At 42.8% G+C, this 15,517-nt stretch overlaps 1 protein-coding gene across 5 annotated transcripts in view; it reads right to left on the bottom strand.

Annotated features, from left to right (window-relative positions):
- The window catches only part of foxp2 (forkhead box P2), a 102,668-nt gene that overhangs the window by 85,050 nt on the left and 2,101 nt on the right, over positions 1-15,517 (bottom strand). For all 5 annotated transcript variants that reach the window (XM_051077577.1, XM_018682796.2, XM_018682791.2 and 2 more), the window contains exons 2-3: positions 7,998-8,066; positions 7,205-7,276 (exon numbers count right to left, since the gene is read on the bottom strand). The gene's annotated coding sequence lies outside the window, so the exon portion shown is untranslated. The remainder of the gene's footprint in view (positions 1-7,204; positions 7,277-7,997; positions 8,067-15,517) is intronic.

The raw sequence follows: 15,517 nt of genomic DNA on the forward strand, positions 1-15,517 counted from the left end.
CTGGGTACAGACATAGGAATTAGCATAATTAAACCTATATAAAAGCTAATTGCATAAATAAATGAGTGAACGTCACCACTGTGCATCACAGAAACAATGCATGTGTTCATATCAGGGGCCTCAGAAGTGTTTTAACTGCCCACCCAGCCCCCCACCCCCTTCAAGCTCCATCTAAATCTATTGATCTGTGAAACACAGGGACCCAGGGGAGGCAATTCACTTAATATCATACATCTAATGATGAGATGAATAACGATTATACCATTTGGTAATTAAACGTCTTACAAACCATTTAACTGACTGTGCGTCAGGAGGGGTCGCTGGAGGTCATAACGACTGTTTTTCATTCCTAGCTCCGCACGAAAGCAGGAGACACGCAGGAGGTGCGGCTGGGGGTGGTGGTAGTAGTAGAAAACAGTGCATGACACAATGGTGAAAACACACTAATGACTGTTAGCAGCTATGGCACTAATCCCTAATGCTGTCAAGACTTCAAAGGGAAAACAGTTTAGAGGGGGTGAAGCAAATGGAGGAAAGTAAAGCAAGACAAACATCCTCATCTTCCTTATATACCTGTATATGCATCATATAGAATATATTTAGAAATCGCCCTTGCTTGCTTGTGCATCCTTTCACAGAAAGAGATAAACAAATGAGGAAAATAAGCTCATATTAGTGAACTGTAAACACATGACAACAAGAAGAAGGGGGGGTTTATGTACAGACATCTTCCCCTTCCCTCTTTGCAAGAATGTGTCTGATCCACACAAAGGTGTGTTAAACACACACTCTGAGAGCCACTTCACTGTCAACATTCACAGCCCTAATCCCTACTTACATACAATAATTACCCAACATTGCCTTGTCAGTGTGTTGTTTAATGCACAGGCCTGTATAGGGCTGTAATGTGTTCAGCAAGTGAGGATGTTCTGAGAGGTTAAGGAGTTATGAGACATACACGCAAACGTCCAGTCACTTTGTCAATCTATCCTCTTCTTACCACCCAATCCTCAGACGGCTAACAATACCTTTCTTTTGTAGCTGGATGCCGCACATTCACAAGGCATTTACTGACAGAGGGATGTGTGTCATGCTCCTGGCTCCTTATTGAAAGATAGCTAGTAAACATTGTCATTCCAAAAGAGAGACAGGATTAAAGCCTGCTTTGCCCATTGAGGGGAACAGTACGCGGAAAGAGAACGGGAACAATAGCCAAATGGAGGACGGTATCACAAGGGTCCAATGTCTGCCGTGATGAATATGTGGGAGATTATAACCCATTCCATCATTTCCATAATGTAAAACTCTCTTTCTTCTTCACCCGCCGACTATTCACTAAATAAATGAGAAAACTATCACCCGCGCAGAAATATTCGACAAAAGGCAGAAGGGAGGGAGACTGAGTTTTGAATGACCCCCGTGCCTTTGACAATACAGGCACAGTCCGGACACATTCGGAAGCAGCGGAGTGAGTAAAACCTGGTAGAGTATTTATCACTGGGCACAATGCAAATGTATTACCATGTCACCCATACCACTTTACGGCACAGAATGGAAGCAGCAGCGAATACAAGGGAGTTTTATATAACACCAGGTGGAAATATGAATGCGAGGGTCCTTTCGATGTGTGGCTTTGGGCTGCCTCGCCAGCACTCTAAACTGAGGGATCATTCAGTGGACGCCGGTTTAAAACCCTGGACGCCACAAAGAGTCGGCCCTCGCATTTGACCAATATGCTAACTAGCCCAGCTAATAAGTCTTACCTGCAAAAAAAAAAAATCACTTGAATTAAACTGACTGAAAATGGTTTGAAAGAACGTATGAAAAGAAAAGTAGAACTGCAGAGGTCAGAGTAAAGAGAGTGTGAATAAAAGAAGTTTAAGTGATCAAGACTACTTTTGGCTGTGGGTATGTTAATAACTTTTTGAATATCTGTGAAAGCTATCTGGTTAAATATGGCTTCCAGCAAACTCACTGAGCAAAAAATGAATGTCTTTTGCATTCTAAATGAATACTATATACTATATAGTATACACTGACCACATAAGCTTGAGTGCAAGCTCTTCAGTCCATACTTTTCTAGAAAGCTCCTCAAAAAACATTAAACTTGTGAAATTCCTGAGCCATAGAAAATATCTCCCCACCCCGTACTCTCCTCACACCTCAACATCACTGACACTTTTTCAGCCATACACTTGATGCATGTGTGTCTGTTTATATGTGTGTGTGTGAGAGAGAGAAAGTCTCTGAGCCAGGCTACATAGGTGTGTGTGTGTGTATATATATATGTGTGGCATCTGCCCAATCACTGCAGTCTATTCCAGAGATTTCTCTCATGGTAACCTAGTTTATTTACTTTATCTACAATATAATGCTTCAGTGAACATTAGCAACTTTGAGACACAAGTTTCAATCAGCCGTCTAGCTGCGGTGTGTGCATGCTCGTGCGTGTGCTCAGCCAGGTGCAGAGAAGAGATGAACACCGCCGCCAAAGAGACGGCACGGCTTTAAACCGAAGGGCTGACAAAGAGGTCCCAAAATAATACAAAATAAAAACGGACAGCAGGAGAAGAGGGAGAAGGGAAACAAAAGGATAGTAGAAAAAGAGAAGCAGGGAAGAAAGCCAGAAAAAATAAACTATACAGGACAGTGGGGAGAAGAACTGGGGGGAAAGGTAGTGGTGGATTTGAAAAATAAAAGAGAAAAGCTAAGTAAAGGCGATATTGTGTTGAGAGACAGGGAGAAGGAGTGAGGAAGACAGACAAAGGGAATGATAGAATAAGACAAAAACAAAGTGAAAGAGAAAGCATGGGTGAAAGAAATGGGAAAAAGAAAAGGATGGGAGACATGGTGTTCTCCCTGAGTAGTGTGGAGCAGGTCTTGTCCAATAAACACAGGTGAGCAGCTCAACAGGCCAGGACCACCAAGCTGACTGACAGCTGAGAGCTCTCACTGACCTCCAGCTTTATGTTACATGACATGAGGAGTGCAACTCAACTGACAAAAAGAAACTGCCTGCACCTCTCAGACTGTGGGAGGGAGAGGGCCTGGCGAAAAGCACACACACAACACCCGTACGCACTTGTGCACACACGGTTGTTTTAAAGCAGCATCCACGCTCCGTGGCCACAAAGTTGCAAACACAAAAATATCCACTCACTCACATGCACACACACACCCAGACAGGAGGAAAGACATGCCATTTCCCTTCACAGGTGAGCAGAAGAGGGAAACACCCCGGTGCTTCAGTTACTTAGTGGGAGAAAGTGAGGAGTTGTAGGGTGGGGGGTAGAATGTATGCTGTGTGCCGACTGAATCTTTTCCACATGACGGGCCTCGGGCTGTTTTTGTCAACTGCACTCTTGAGCAGCAAGGAGTCAGGTAGTGTGACCACATGATTGCCCAAGAGGCACTGTGGTGAGAGAGGGAGAAATGGGGAGAGAGAGGGGGTGGAAGGGAAGAGAATGGCAGAGAGAGAGGGAGAGAGGGAGAAGGATCGGGGGCCGGGGACAAGACCGATGCAACACGCATGATGAGGTGTAATCACAAACCCCATTCAGAGTGCAGTGGAGTTTGTCAACATACACACATTCACATTCCACTGTCTGTCAGCTCTATGACCCAAATCGAGCATGCTGTGTGAGTGTGTGTGTGTTTTTCCACACACACGGATGCTTTCTGCCCATTTCGCCTCCAACCAGGTAGTAACAGTTGCACTGTCTGGGCTTGTGGTTTTGCGATGAGGAAGTTAGATTCCAAGCTCTTGTAGGGTTTCGCAGCCGCCTGTATCCCTTTTCAAGCCGCGATCAAATGATCATTATGAACAAAGGACTTGGCTTGTTGCCTCTGGAGTAAAAGCTTTTTCAGTGGCTGTGACCGTGTGGTTTGATTTGAAACTTTTACTTGGGGGGAAAAAAAAGAGAGAGAGAGAGAGAGAGAGAGAGAGCCAAAGACAGTGAAAGAGTGTGCTACAGCAGAAGAAGGCACCATCTTATGAAGAATGTTAATTTAAAAATAATAAAAATGTGGGAATTTCATAATAAAAATATGTAATGAAAAAGTGTAGTTTAGCCACACTTGTGAAGGTAAGATATTACATGTGGAATAATTTGAATGCTGTCGTCATTCCATTTAAATGACACGTGAAACAAAATCTCCTTATACACATGACATGGAAAAGAACAAACAATCTCATTTACATTTATACAAACCTTCTTTGTACCTGATTAGTTAAACAATGTAAAACTTCACCACAAGAAGTCAAAATCCCATTGTCACATTTTCTTCTGAGGTTGATAAAAAACTTAATATGTTTCCTAGAAACTAATTTGTATGAACAGCAGGCAATATGTGACAATATTAAAATAAAGTTGGCATTTTGAAAACATCTCAGATAGTAAAATTTAACACTGATTTGTTGGCTACTTAAGATATTTCTATACACTGTAACAAAATAGGCAATTCCTGAGATAAATAGAACTCACCAGTAAGTTAAAACAGTTAGATTTAGTTTGTCATGACAATATCACTATAAAACACTGGACTGTGACGGGCTAACGTAAACATAGGGCTATGTGTGCAGGCTGAGAAATTAGGCTGCATGACAGTTTGCTGATAACACACCAGTTCAATCTGTCAAGATGACCAGCATTCAGACCTTGGGAGAAGAATGCGCGACTGTGTGCGACTGATTCATTGGACACGATCACCTGCGAGTGAAGCTACTCATAATTCTTCCCACCTGAAATAAGGAGTTCAAACTAATGTCAGGCCGCTCTGATGTCATGCCTGCCTCGAGTTGGGTTTCACAATAATCTCAGGCTCTTGGAGAGATGCCACGGAGTCCGGCTTCTGCACCCAAGATTTCTCCCAATTAAATTGCAGGGAAAGAATAATACGCGAAACACTTGATCCCCTTTCTCGTTTATAGAAATTAAGCTGCAGCACACAGTATTTGCAATCAGTCATTTTGGGGGTATCAGTCATCTCTAATATGAGGTGGACATATACAAAAACACTGGAGGGGCCCCAAAGTAAGCTGAATTTCCAAAATCACACATTCTTCTCGAAAATAGCATGAAGCTCAGGCATTTTAGAAACAACAGGATAAAAGACAGAGTGAGATAAAGAGATAGAAAGACGGAGAAACAGCACAGACAGCCATGAGGATCAATAGACTCATTGAGCCTCTTTATATTCTCCTTAAGGAATGATGGCAATACTCATTCTGAGCCTCCTCACCTCCCCTCTTTCTACCTCCATTCTCATAGCGACTGTGCACTCTGGACAAACACTCTTCATGCAATCTCTTCTCTTCACTCCTCACCGTCTACACCCTGCATCTCCATACACTGTCTTGTTTTTCTATTCTGTCCCTCAGTCATCTCTCTTTCACGTCAGAGTCACGCAAGACAAATACCTGACATCTGCTAAGAAAAGATCTAGTCTAGAGAGAGAGAAAGAATTTGAAATGTTCATTTGAAGCAGGAGATCTGGACTGAATTCAGCCAGGTTATGGTTTTAGTTTGGAGGTGTGATGGGTTTCATATGGAGAATATACATATCAGGTGTGAAAAATATTTCCGCAGCGGAAATAATGTAAGTATGATTCCACAGTCTACTTAAAAAACAGGACAGGTCTTAATCCGAGGGATCAGCAAAGGGCAGGACATCATTGGTCCATCCACTTTTACTCCAATTTGCTCACAGCACGACACTATCAGACCCCAAACCAAACCTCATTAAACTGAAATATGGAAACTTGGGGAACTTCCAAAACTTCCAACTTCTCTCCCTCCCCCTTGCCTAAGTGTGAAGACAAAACAGTGGACCATAGAGAGAAGGGTGCATGAAGAACGGCAGCAGATTCATGGGACTGAGAGCGAAAGGAAGGAAGAGAGGGAGAGAAGGGAAAGTAAACCTTTGATGAGTAAGACTTTTTTTGTTAAGCGAGGGGGCTTAACTTTAAAATATTCTGGGTGGCAGTGAATGGGGGATTGACCAATGGCCCTGATCTCAGCCACACACTGGGGCACTGGGGTTAATGGTGGATAAAGATTAGAAAAAAAGGAGGTTGCTTTGCCTGATCTCCATCCACCCCCACATCCCCACCCCGCAGTTTTCACCTTCTCCACCAATCCCAAATCAGCTAGACAATGGAGGCTGCCAATGGGGAATGATCCAAGTCCCTTTGATTTCTGCCTCTACCCCCTCGACTGCTCTGAGTGCCCAGGGTAAAGACCCGTTGAGGTTCCCCCTGTTTGCCCACTCACAGGGACGACAGTTAGCAGGCTCAGAGAAACCATTTGAGGATTGGAAATGGAATGACAAGAGGTCTCTGATCTATGACAAGAAATCAATTTCAAACTGGAAATGTGAGCAGAGGGCTGTTCAGTCCGAACTGCGGCTCCTTTAAAGCAGAAGATACACTTAATTGCTGTAGATTTTTATATATGCCTACACTGGAAGTACAGCTTGCAGTGTTGGGGCAATTACACTTTTTTGTAATGATTAGAAGGACTTTTTTAGGCCAGCAGATATGCAGTAAGAGTTCATCTTTGAAGATTTAACTGAATACTAGACAAATTAAGAACTAATATTTAAATCTCTTTTAGGTGGAAAAGGAAATCTGGGCCCACTCTGGAAAGATAGGACTCTAGGGGAGGTGGACCTGGTTCTACAGCCAAGCCACTCAGCATCTTTGCTCCTTCCCACACACTTTAATCATATCTGTACCTCAAAGGCACTGCTTGACGACAGTGTCGTGAAATAGACAGATTTTCTCCTTTAGGTTGGGGGCAGATTATCTAAATAAAATTTTAGCAGTTTTCGGCTTCAAACCCAAAACAAAAATCTAAATAAAGTTATTGTAATGACTAATTATTGACCAGTAAGCACATGAAACACACCTGTAAGCAAATCATTCCATTCAAACATTCACACACATACCACTCTTTTAAAAAGGGAGCTGTTTTGACCCAACAACCTTTTAAACTATTGTATTTTAATTATAATGTCTCTAAATAATGTCCAATACGTTGCTTTGTCGAATAAAGCACATTATATTATGTGCAACATCTTCCTGCCTCCTTCTTTTCCTTTAAGAATGAGATTTAAACCATCCAGCCACTGATGTGGCTCATTACAGTCAACACAATAATCTGAGAGAAAACACAACACCAGGCGTGCAAGGACTTTCACTTACCACTTTGGACTTTACAGTGTGTGTCGTCTGCTTTTTTCTATGGGCGCAGAGTGTGCAGGTGCATATTTCATCCTAAGAGGAAAAATGGAAAAATAGGCATTTGGACTGGATGTAACAGCAGCACAGTGAAAAAGCTGCATGTCTGCCTACTCTAGTTTCTGTATAACCAGCACAGAACAATATATAAAAGGTACACCAACACCAGGTTAAAGCAAATATACAACCCTGTTCGCTTTACCCTGTTCTGTTCTGCTACAAATCTCAATCAAGACATCAACCAAATAAATAAAAAACCTGTTATCCAAGCTTGCCCACATTTGTCGGCCATAATGCATATCATAACTTCTAAGCTGGAGTAGATTGAAAATCCTTGGGGTGTGAAAACCAAACAGGCACAACTGAAAGGTTGCCCAGTGGAGGGGGAATTCTATCAAGGTGGACAAGATGAAGATTTGTTACATTTGGGGGGAATGGAGCCCCTTGACCTCCACTGGCTACTACAATCACCCAAACACAGTAGGGCTATCAATACTGTAATACCACAACCAAAGACACAGTGGGTGTCTTGATAAAAATAAAAGAAAAAACTGAATTAGTTTATCATTGTATTCAAACCAAAAAGACATTTCTTATAAGAGTTTTATTTTGAAAGAGGAATGAGCTTGAGAATAGACTGTAGGTCACTGTTAATTTTAACACTGATCCTTGAGAAGACACTGCTAATGCTACTTTAATCTTTCTCAAGGTTACAGGTTCTTTGACAGACACGAAGGAACCATGTTCATAGACTTACCCTAAGGGAGAGAACTTGCTGTTGTTGTCCGTCACAGGAATGGAAGGAGTCCAGCGATGTCAGTTATCTCTAGATGAGACAAACAGTAAGTATACCATTAGTCCAAATCTATTTCATGACATGCTGATCTTTTTTTATGTTTCCCAGGCACATTCAGGGCTGATGTGGACATGTGTGGGCTAGACCGTGTCTTGCATAACTATTTTCTGTATGGCTTGTAGGTGAAAGCAATAAACTTGGGAACAACAAAGTGCACCTGGATTTTGCTGTGAAGCGGAAAAGTGTGTGTGCATGTGTGTCTATGTGAGTGCATGCACAAACAGGCAACGTACAGTGCAGTACAAGCTAAAGTCCCCTCCCCAACGCCCCAGCCCCTCCCCACCCTCCCACACTCCCTCACCCTCTCAAGTTAAAAAGGTGCAGTGCCTGGAAGGCTCAAGCTCTCAGCGCCAAGTAAATCACGCTGTTAACCTGACACAATTGATTTCTCATGTACCTCCACCGAGCTGTCTGCATCTAAGTACACATCCTATAGCGTCCATATAATTTAGAGACCATTAGTATTGATGATTTTTTGTGTTAATCACACCACTACAGCAAGAGTGTACAATACCACAAATGCAGCTACAGCCTGCCCTGGACATTTTTACTGCACATACATCACATTTAGAGTATTAGAGGGAAAAAAGGGGAGCGTGGTGGAGGCAAATTTCTACTGCTGGGGGCATGAAGGGCACAGAATGGCCTGGATGTTCCTCTGTGAGATTTTTTTTTCTCCCTTTTATTCTCCCAGAATTCCAATGACCCCTACAGGCAACCAGCGACTGCTGAATCCTAAGGAATGTGCTCTCTGAACTGTACAAAAAGCCCTCAGCTCAAAGAGCACAGCTGAAAACAAAACATGCCAACTGCTATAATTTTTCACTGTTTTGAGTTTGTGGAAAATGTTGCACAGATTGCAGTGCAACATTTACTCAGACTGGAGTGAGACGGTTTGAGGGAGGGGGGTACCAACCAATGAACTGTATGCTGGGAAAACAGACATGAAAAGGTTTGACAAGTTTGGGCTCAAATAGGGTCTTATAAAATCACATGATTCATTTGTATTGTGTGCATACACAAACATCAGAGAAACACAAGTATATATAGTAAGTAATAGAATAGACAAAAGTCTAAAATATGTAATGAGGTTTTGCAGAAGGCCTCACTGCATGAGATGACTAAAAGTGGTAACCTTGAAGTAAAAAAACAAATGATTTAAAATATAATTTAGATATAAAACATTATTTCAAATTAATGTCCCTTAACTTCAGATTATTTGCTGGTGAGTAGACTTCAATATCACAACCCCTCTGGGCTGTGCAGATGTCATATTTTATTCACTGGAAAAGCATTAGGAATGCTATTAGTCTGTATGACCTCCAATTCGTAGGGATTTACAAATACCACACATACCTTTATGCAAAATATAAAACCATTGGTAAATTCTATCAACTTATAAATATGGCAAATGCATTCAAGTATTCATGAAGGCCTAATAATGCTATAGGCTGATATTTACATAAAGCACTCGCGCACTAAGTCAAGATAAACTATTTAAGACCCGGACCACAAATACCTCCACACTGCAGAAAAAGGAGGGTCCTGCGATCAAAGAGGACATTATGCTAACAAGTCAGATTACTGTACACAATAACTTTATCTTAAAAGTAAATACCATCCTTGATGTTGGAAAAGGGGGGGCTGCATTATGGAAAGTCACTGGCAATATTTCTGTAGGGACCAAATGCTCCTTATCAGTGTTAGTCGAGCAATTCAGGCCCGCCCGAAGAAAGATGAGTCTTCAAACTCATTCTATTCATGGTCAGACGTGTAATTACCCTCAGCTCACAGTCTAGACGTAACCGCTTTCACAGTATTTAAGACCCCCTATGCAACGTGTGGACGCCGGCTCCTACCACCAAGCCCTGCACGTTAAATCTGTGGGCAGATAAATTAGTGAAGAATGCAATAAAATAGACACAATGAGAGGAACTTTATCCTCCCCGCTGCTAAATGAGATTTCTTTGAAATGCAGATCAGTGGCTCTAGATTAGTGAATTTTAGCTGCTGTCAACATCATAACAAAATACAAATGCGATTGTTCGCTGCTGCCTTATCTCCTTGCTTCCATCTGCTGGCTGGTTATTTACTCCCCCCTGATTTACTATGCAGATCTAAATAAGTCGCATCAAAAGGAGGGCTTACTGCACAATGCCTTCTTAAGCTTCTACATCAAGGTATTTGAAAAACCGGTAGTCACATGAAAAGGCTGCCCATCAAAGGCACATCTCTAATGAACTCTCCTATATCAGAGGGGGCTTGTGGGGCCTGGCTTTAATGCCGTCTGTGTGGTGAGAGAGGAGCAGAACTACAAATCAGACCCACCAAGCCACAGCAGAGAGGGGAGGAGGAAGACAGAGAGGGGGAGAAAAGAAAGGAGAGACAGGAGCAGGAGGAGGAGGAGGAGGAGGAAGGCCTCAGTTATCAGATGAGATTAGCTTAGCACAGGGACTAGTCTTAGGGTCTTTCCATTCATCCATCTATCTCCTAAATCTAGGCTGGGGAAGGCACTCATAAAAAGACACTAGATTAGAACAAGTTACAATGGATTAAACTGGATTCGACCACAGGTTAGTGGTTATACTGGAAAACTAGAAAAGAAAACCAAACAGAGCAGAAATTCAACATGTAATTTCAACTTTAAGCGAACACCTTCTGAGTCTAAATGCAGTGTCCTCCATGCCTTTTATACAACTGTGCTGGAAGCAAATCAGAGATATTAAGAAGTATCTGTAAAAAATGACTAATAAATCAAATAATCAAAGGGAGAGGGAAATTCTTGGACTGTCAAACACAGGAAAGAAAAACATATTCGGTCTCTCCCCTTCTCATTTTCCCCAGGTCTGGAAACAGCTTTGGTAATCTCAAACAGAGCTTTTGCATTATCCTCCTGCAATAACCTTTAATTTCATGGTGTATTTGTTGCATTCAGCGCACAGGCCGGATTACAACCGACAATCTTTTAGACTTATACGGGGGAAAATAAACTGCACGGAGAGATCATGATCTGTACTCCCACCACCACCACCTACCCACCCACCACCATCATCACCACCATCATCCCCTGCTTTGTAGCACTGTGTCTGGGATGAAGGGGAGACCCCCACCAACGAGCATGCAGTTTACCAGTGAACAATTAGCCCCGGAGCAAGAGCACGCCCGGCACTGGCACATGTGGTTAAGAGGCGTGCGCTGCAGGAGGGCGCCAGATGATGAAGGGATGAGGATGGGAGGAGGGGTGAGGAGATGGGGGACACTGAGGGGAAGGAGACGTGTGGCGTGTGCCAGACACACGTGTGCCAGTTTTTGGCTACTACTACATGTCCTTTTGTCATTTGCTTACAGATACTCTTTACAGAGAAGATTAAGACAGAGACCACCTCCTCAAATCCAAGACAACTTTGACTCTGAATTTTAGGATCCAGATTGAGCTGTAATGTGCAGGCATCCGATGGCTGAGCTGCTTTGCTACAAACACTTGGCGTCCCTCCCCTCACCCCGCCTCAAGCATCTTTCTGCTTTGTAGCATGCCAACTGGGCCCAGTGCCAGTCGCATTTGCAACCACAAGGGACCCTTGTCTTTTTGCTTTGCCTAATGAAATGACAAAACAACAGATTTGCATATGCAGAAACAGGTGTTGTAACAGGTTTGACTCCTTTTGACCCATGCTGTGTTAAAGAGAGAAAATGCAGGGAGAGAGAAAGAGACAGAAAAAAAAAACATGCAGGAAAAGAAAAAGTTTATGACCAACAGCTGCCTGGAGGTATTTAGGCTCTGATGAGCACTCAAGACTGCACCATCTGCCCTGCTGCTTGCCAGAAGTGACAATCTAAATTAAAAACCACTCATCAAATATCATAAAAATAAACCATTGTTTTGCTGGGTCCATATGTTGTGGCCATTTTATTCCGTTCTCAGAGAGTAGCCATGGAGGACTGAGCTTCGAGGCCTATAGCTGTGATCCAGGGAAAATCCAGAGAGCCGCACAGTAGCCTGTAATTACCCTCCCACCGATCCGCTGTCTTCAGACCAGAGCCCTGCGTCATCCTACACATTATCCAAGTCCATCCTCTCCCACATTACAGAGGAGAAAACCTAGCAGAGCCAGTGTGGTGAAAACATGGCCATTGTTTAGAGTAGGATTAGGGGTTGCCATCAAAGATCACGAGTTAGGTGTTCAGATGGTGAAAGAAGATAAAATCCTTACACTGTACTTGCTTGTCACTACATAACTGCTATTATGATTTATGCAAATGTATATTTCCATGCCAGACACAAACACTGTGGTGGAGTGTGTGTGGCAGTGAAACAATCTAAACACAAAGTGATGCATTTCTGAAAATGTCAAATGTCTCCCCTCCACATTTAGACCAAATAATGTCCTGACCCAAAGGGTTTGACTGGAAAACATTCCTTTTGTCCTTTACTGAAAGACAAAGCTACTGTACAACACACCCTGCTCGCACAAGCCCACACAACACCACCGTCACTGCCACCACTATCACCCCAACCCCCCACCCCTAACCATTTTCCATTTTTTTCTTCCTGTTTTTATTTAGGTGAGTGAGACAGAAGGAACAAACCTGAGACAGTCGTGACCCTGCGCGAGTGTTGTAACTTGGTCTAGAGCTACGCCGGCAGAAGGCAGCACCATATGCCCTCAGCCCCGAGCTGGATGCTCTTTCTGCAGCCTAATGTGCCTGTCAAAAACTGTTACTGTCACTGCCCCCCTCCCATGTTTTTTTTCCTCCCACAACATGTTTGAAATAAACATTTTTTTCCTTTTCTCTCTGTCTCTCTCTGGTTAAAGAGGAAAGGTCCTTGGAGATATGAACCACAGTTAACTGTTTGTGTTTTGAACCAGGAAACAACTCATCAATTGACAGTCTATCACTGACGCTCAGCCATGTGTCCACGTGTACATTAAAAACTAATCATTTTTCTACATCGTTACCCTTTGGTTGTCTGTTGAGAGCCTTTTTCTTCACTTGTATTTTCAAGTACAACATATCTTTCTCACCACTAATAGTCAAACAATGCTGTCTTACTAAAAGATGCAAGAGATGTCTTAATAAAAAGGCCCTCTAAATACTGGTTGAGCTGGTTACCACTGTTAGCCTCAGCGCTGTCTCACATGAGGTTGACTGTTTACGAATGAAGGCTGATGGCTGGATGCAGTCTGAGCAACAGTGACCTTGCCTTTTACCACGAGTGACCCTCTATCTTTAATTCAGGGCAAGACCCCCCAAAACCGACACATTTTTTCACACCAGGACACTTGTCCATCTGACCGTGACGTGAATAAAAGCCGCCATGCCTTCACACCACACTGGCCAGCGAGTAAACATGCAATTGTTAACTCAGTGAGGAAGAGGGAGAAAAAAAATCTGAAGGCATAAAGTAATAAAAATAAAGAAAAAGATGCAAGGTCTGTGGCTGCTGTTGGTGCGCTATGATTCAAATGAGTACGTGGTTTATTTGGATAAACAGACTGATAGGTCATATAGTGTTACAGGCAAAGCTTATGGCAGTGTCAGCTCAACGGGAGACTATTAAGCACAAGGTCACGGTCAAGACTACAGTGCCAAGAGGTGAACTGTAAACCTTACGAAAAGGCATGAATTATTTTACATGGCTTAATAGAAATATTGAGTACACAAACCAAAAGTTTGTTTTATAACTTTGTATGAGCATCCCTCACACACACACACTGTGAGGTTACACACACCAACCAGAGTTGTGAGAGTTGGGTCATTTGTTTGCGGCTTTAGAATCACCAGAGGGAGGTATGATGACGTAAAATATAATATTTGCAAAACAATCTTTGCAGGATATTTTGACACTTAATTGTTTTGGTCGAGGTAAACATATAACCAAGTTGTCTTTTTTTAACTTGGCCAAACAAACATGAAACCCATAATGATGAACACAAACAATTTCTACATGTTGGCCAAGAACTGACATGAAACAAACGGCCAGTGTGAGAAAAAGTAAGTGACTGACTTGACTCTTTCCTCAGATAGGTCTTAACTCGCCCTTGTGTGGGCAGCCTGCAATCTCCTTTCTAATCCTCATCCCCTGACCCCACCCTGCACAGCTTTCTCCAGCCAAACAGTCACAACGTTTCTCGCTGACAACGGTGTCGAGTCGGGCTTAAGAAGTGACCCAGAGCGTAACTAAAAAAGTCTGAGCTCTCTCAAGACTCTTAGTAACTGGGGCACACAAAACATCATTACTGTGATGTGGATAATTACAGTGCAAAAGGGTGGCCTCTTAAGCATGTAATACACTCTTTTATCTCGAGAAGTCAATCTTTCCGAGGCTGACAGCTTGCAGCATATGATCCTGGTAAACAAATACTTTTGCGCGGCACAAAAGTGCCATTAAAGGCCAAAACTGTCAACACAAATTCCATTCTTACTTGGGGGAGGGAACTGGAGTGGGAGGGGGGGCGGGGGAGAGAGGAGGGGAGGAGAGAGAGAGAGAGAAAAAAAGGACTTGATCACTTCTGGTTGCTTTAACTTGCATGGAGGTTGTCATGGAAACATTTCTATGAAGTTAACAGGGATAAAACCTGAACATTTGCCATCTAATTGCCTTAAACTTAGTAACAGGGCCAAGTTAGGTGTATGAAAACACACTGTGTAGGATATGTGGACGGGCTCAGTGAGATGTTTAGAAAAGTGATGCTGGTCTATCACTCCCCCGATTTTTCTTACCCACTTTTCCCCCCACCTCCAAATGCAGCAACACCTCAAGGATTGAGCGAGCAGTCTGTTTCATTACAGAGGTGTTGGGGGATGGGTGGTGGTGCAATTCAAAAGCTAATCCAAAAGTGAGCAAGTGTTTCATTGCCTTAGAAGTAGTATGACTAAAAAAAAAAACAGAATTGATGTGATCTCCCCTTAAAATCCACTTTCTGGATTTTTTCTTAAACTGCACTCGAGTCAGTTCGAGCAGTTTCTGCATTCACAGCAAATGCACACAGAAGTTTTCATAGGCCTCTGAGAATTACCAACACAAAGCATTTCCTACTTCAGCTCTGCTGGAAGCAACAATTTCCACATCTCAGATAAAATCATGCATCAACCAGTGCTCATTGAGCTGAAAGCTGAATCTTAATTTTGATAAATGATTGAAACGTATGACAGGGTATACACATTAATCCTGTGGAGGACATTCATTTTCCTATTACCATAATGTAGAGCACGACCGCCCGATGATAAATGCAGCAATCAAAAAATGGACGCAGAGTGGGAAGAGTCGGGGTAATAAGTGCACTGCTTCCCAACAACGGCCAGTCTTGGAGGGAGACTAATGGCAAGACTCTCTCAATCTCTCTCGCTGCCTTGGGAGAGAAAAAAATGCATCCTGTTTTACAAAATCTAAGTGACCTTTCTTACCGCACACACCGCCC

Source organism: Lates calcarifer, linkage group LG18 (genome assembly GCF_001640805.2).
Source record: "Lates calcarifer isolate ASB-BC8 linkage group LG18, TLL_Latcal_v3, whole genome shotgun sequence".
Taxonomy (NCBI): Eukaryota; Metazoa; Chordata; class Actinopteri; family Centropomidae; genus Lates; species Lates calcarifer.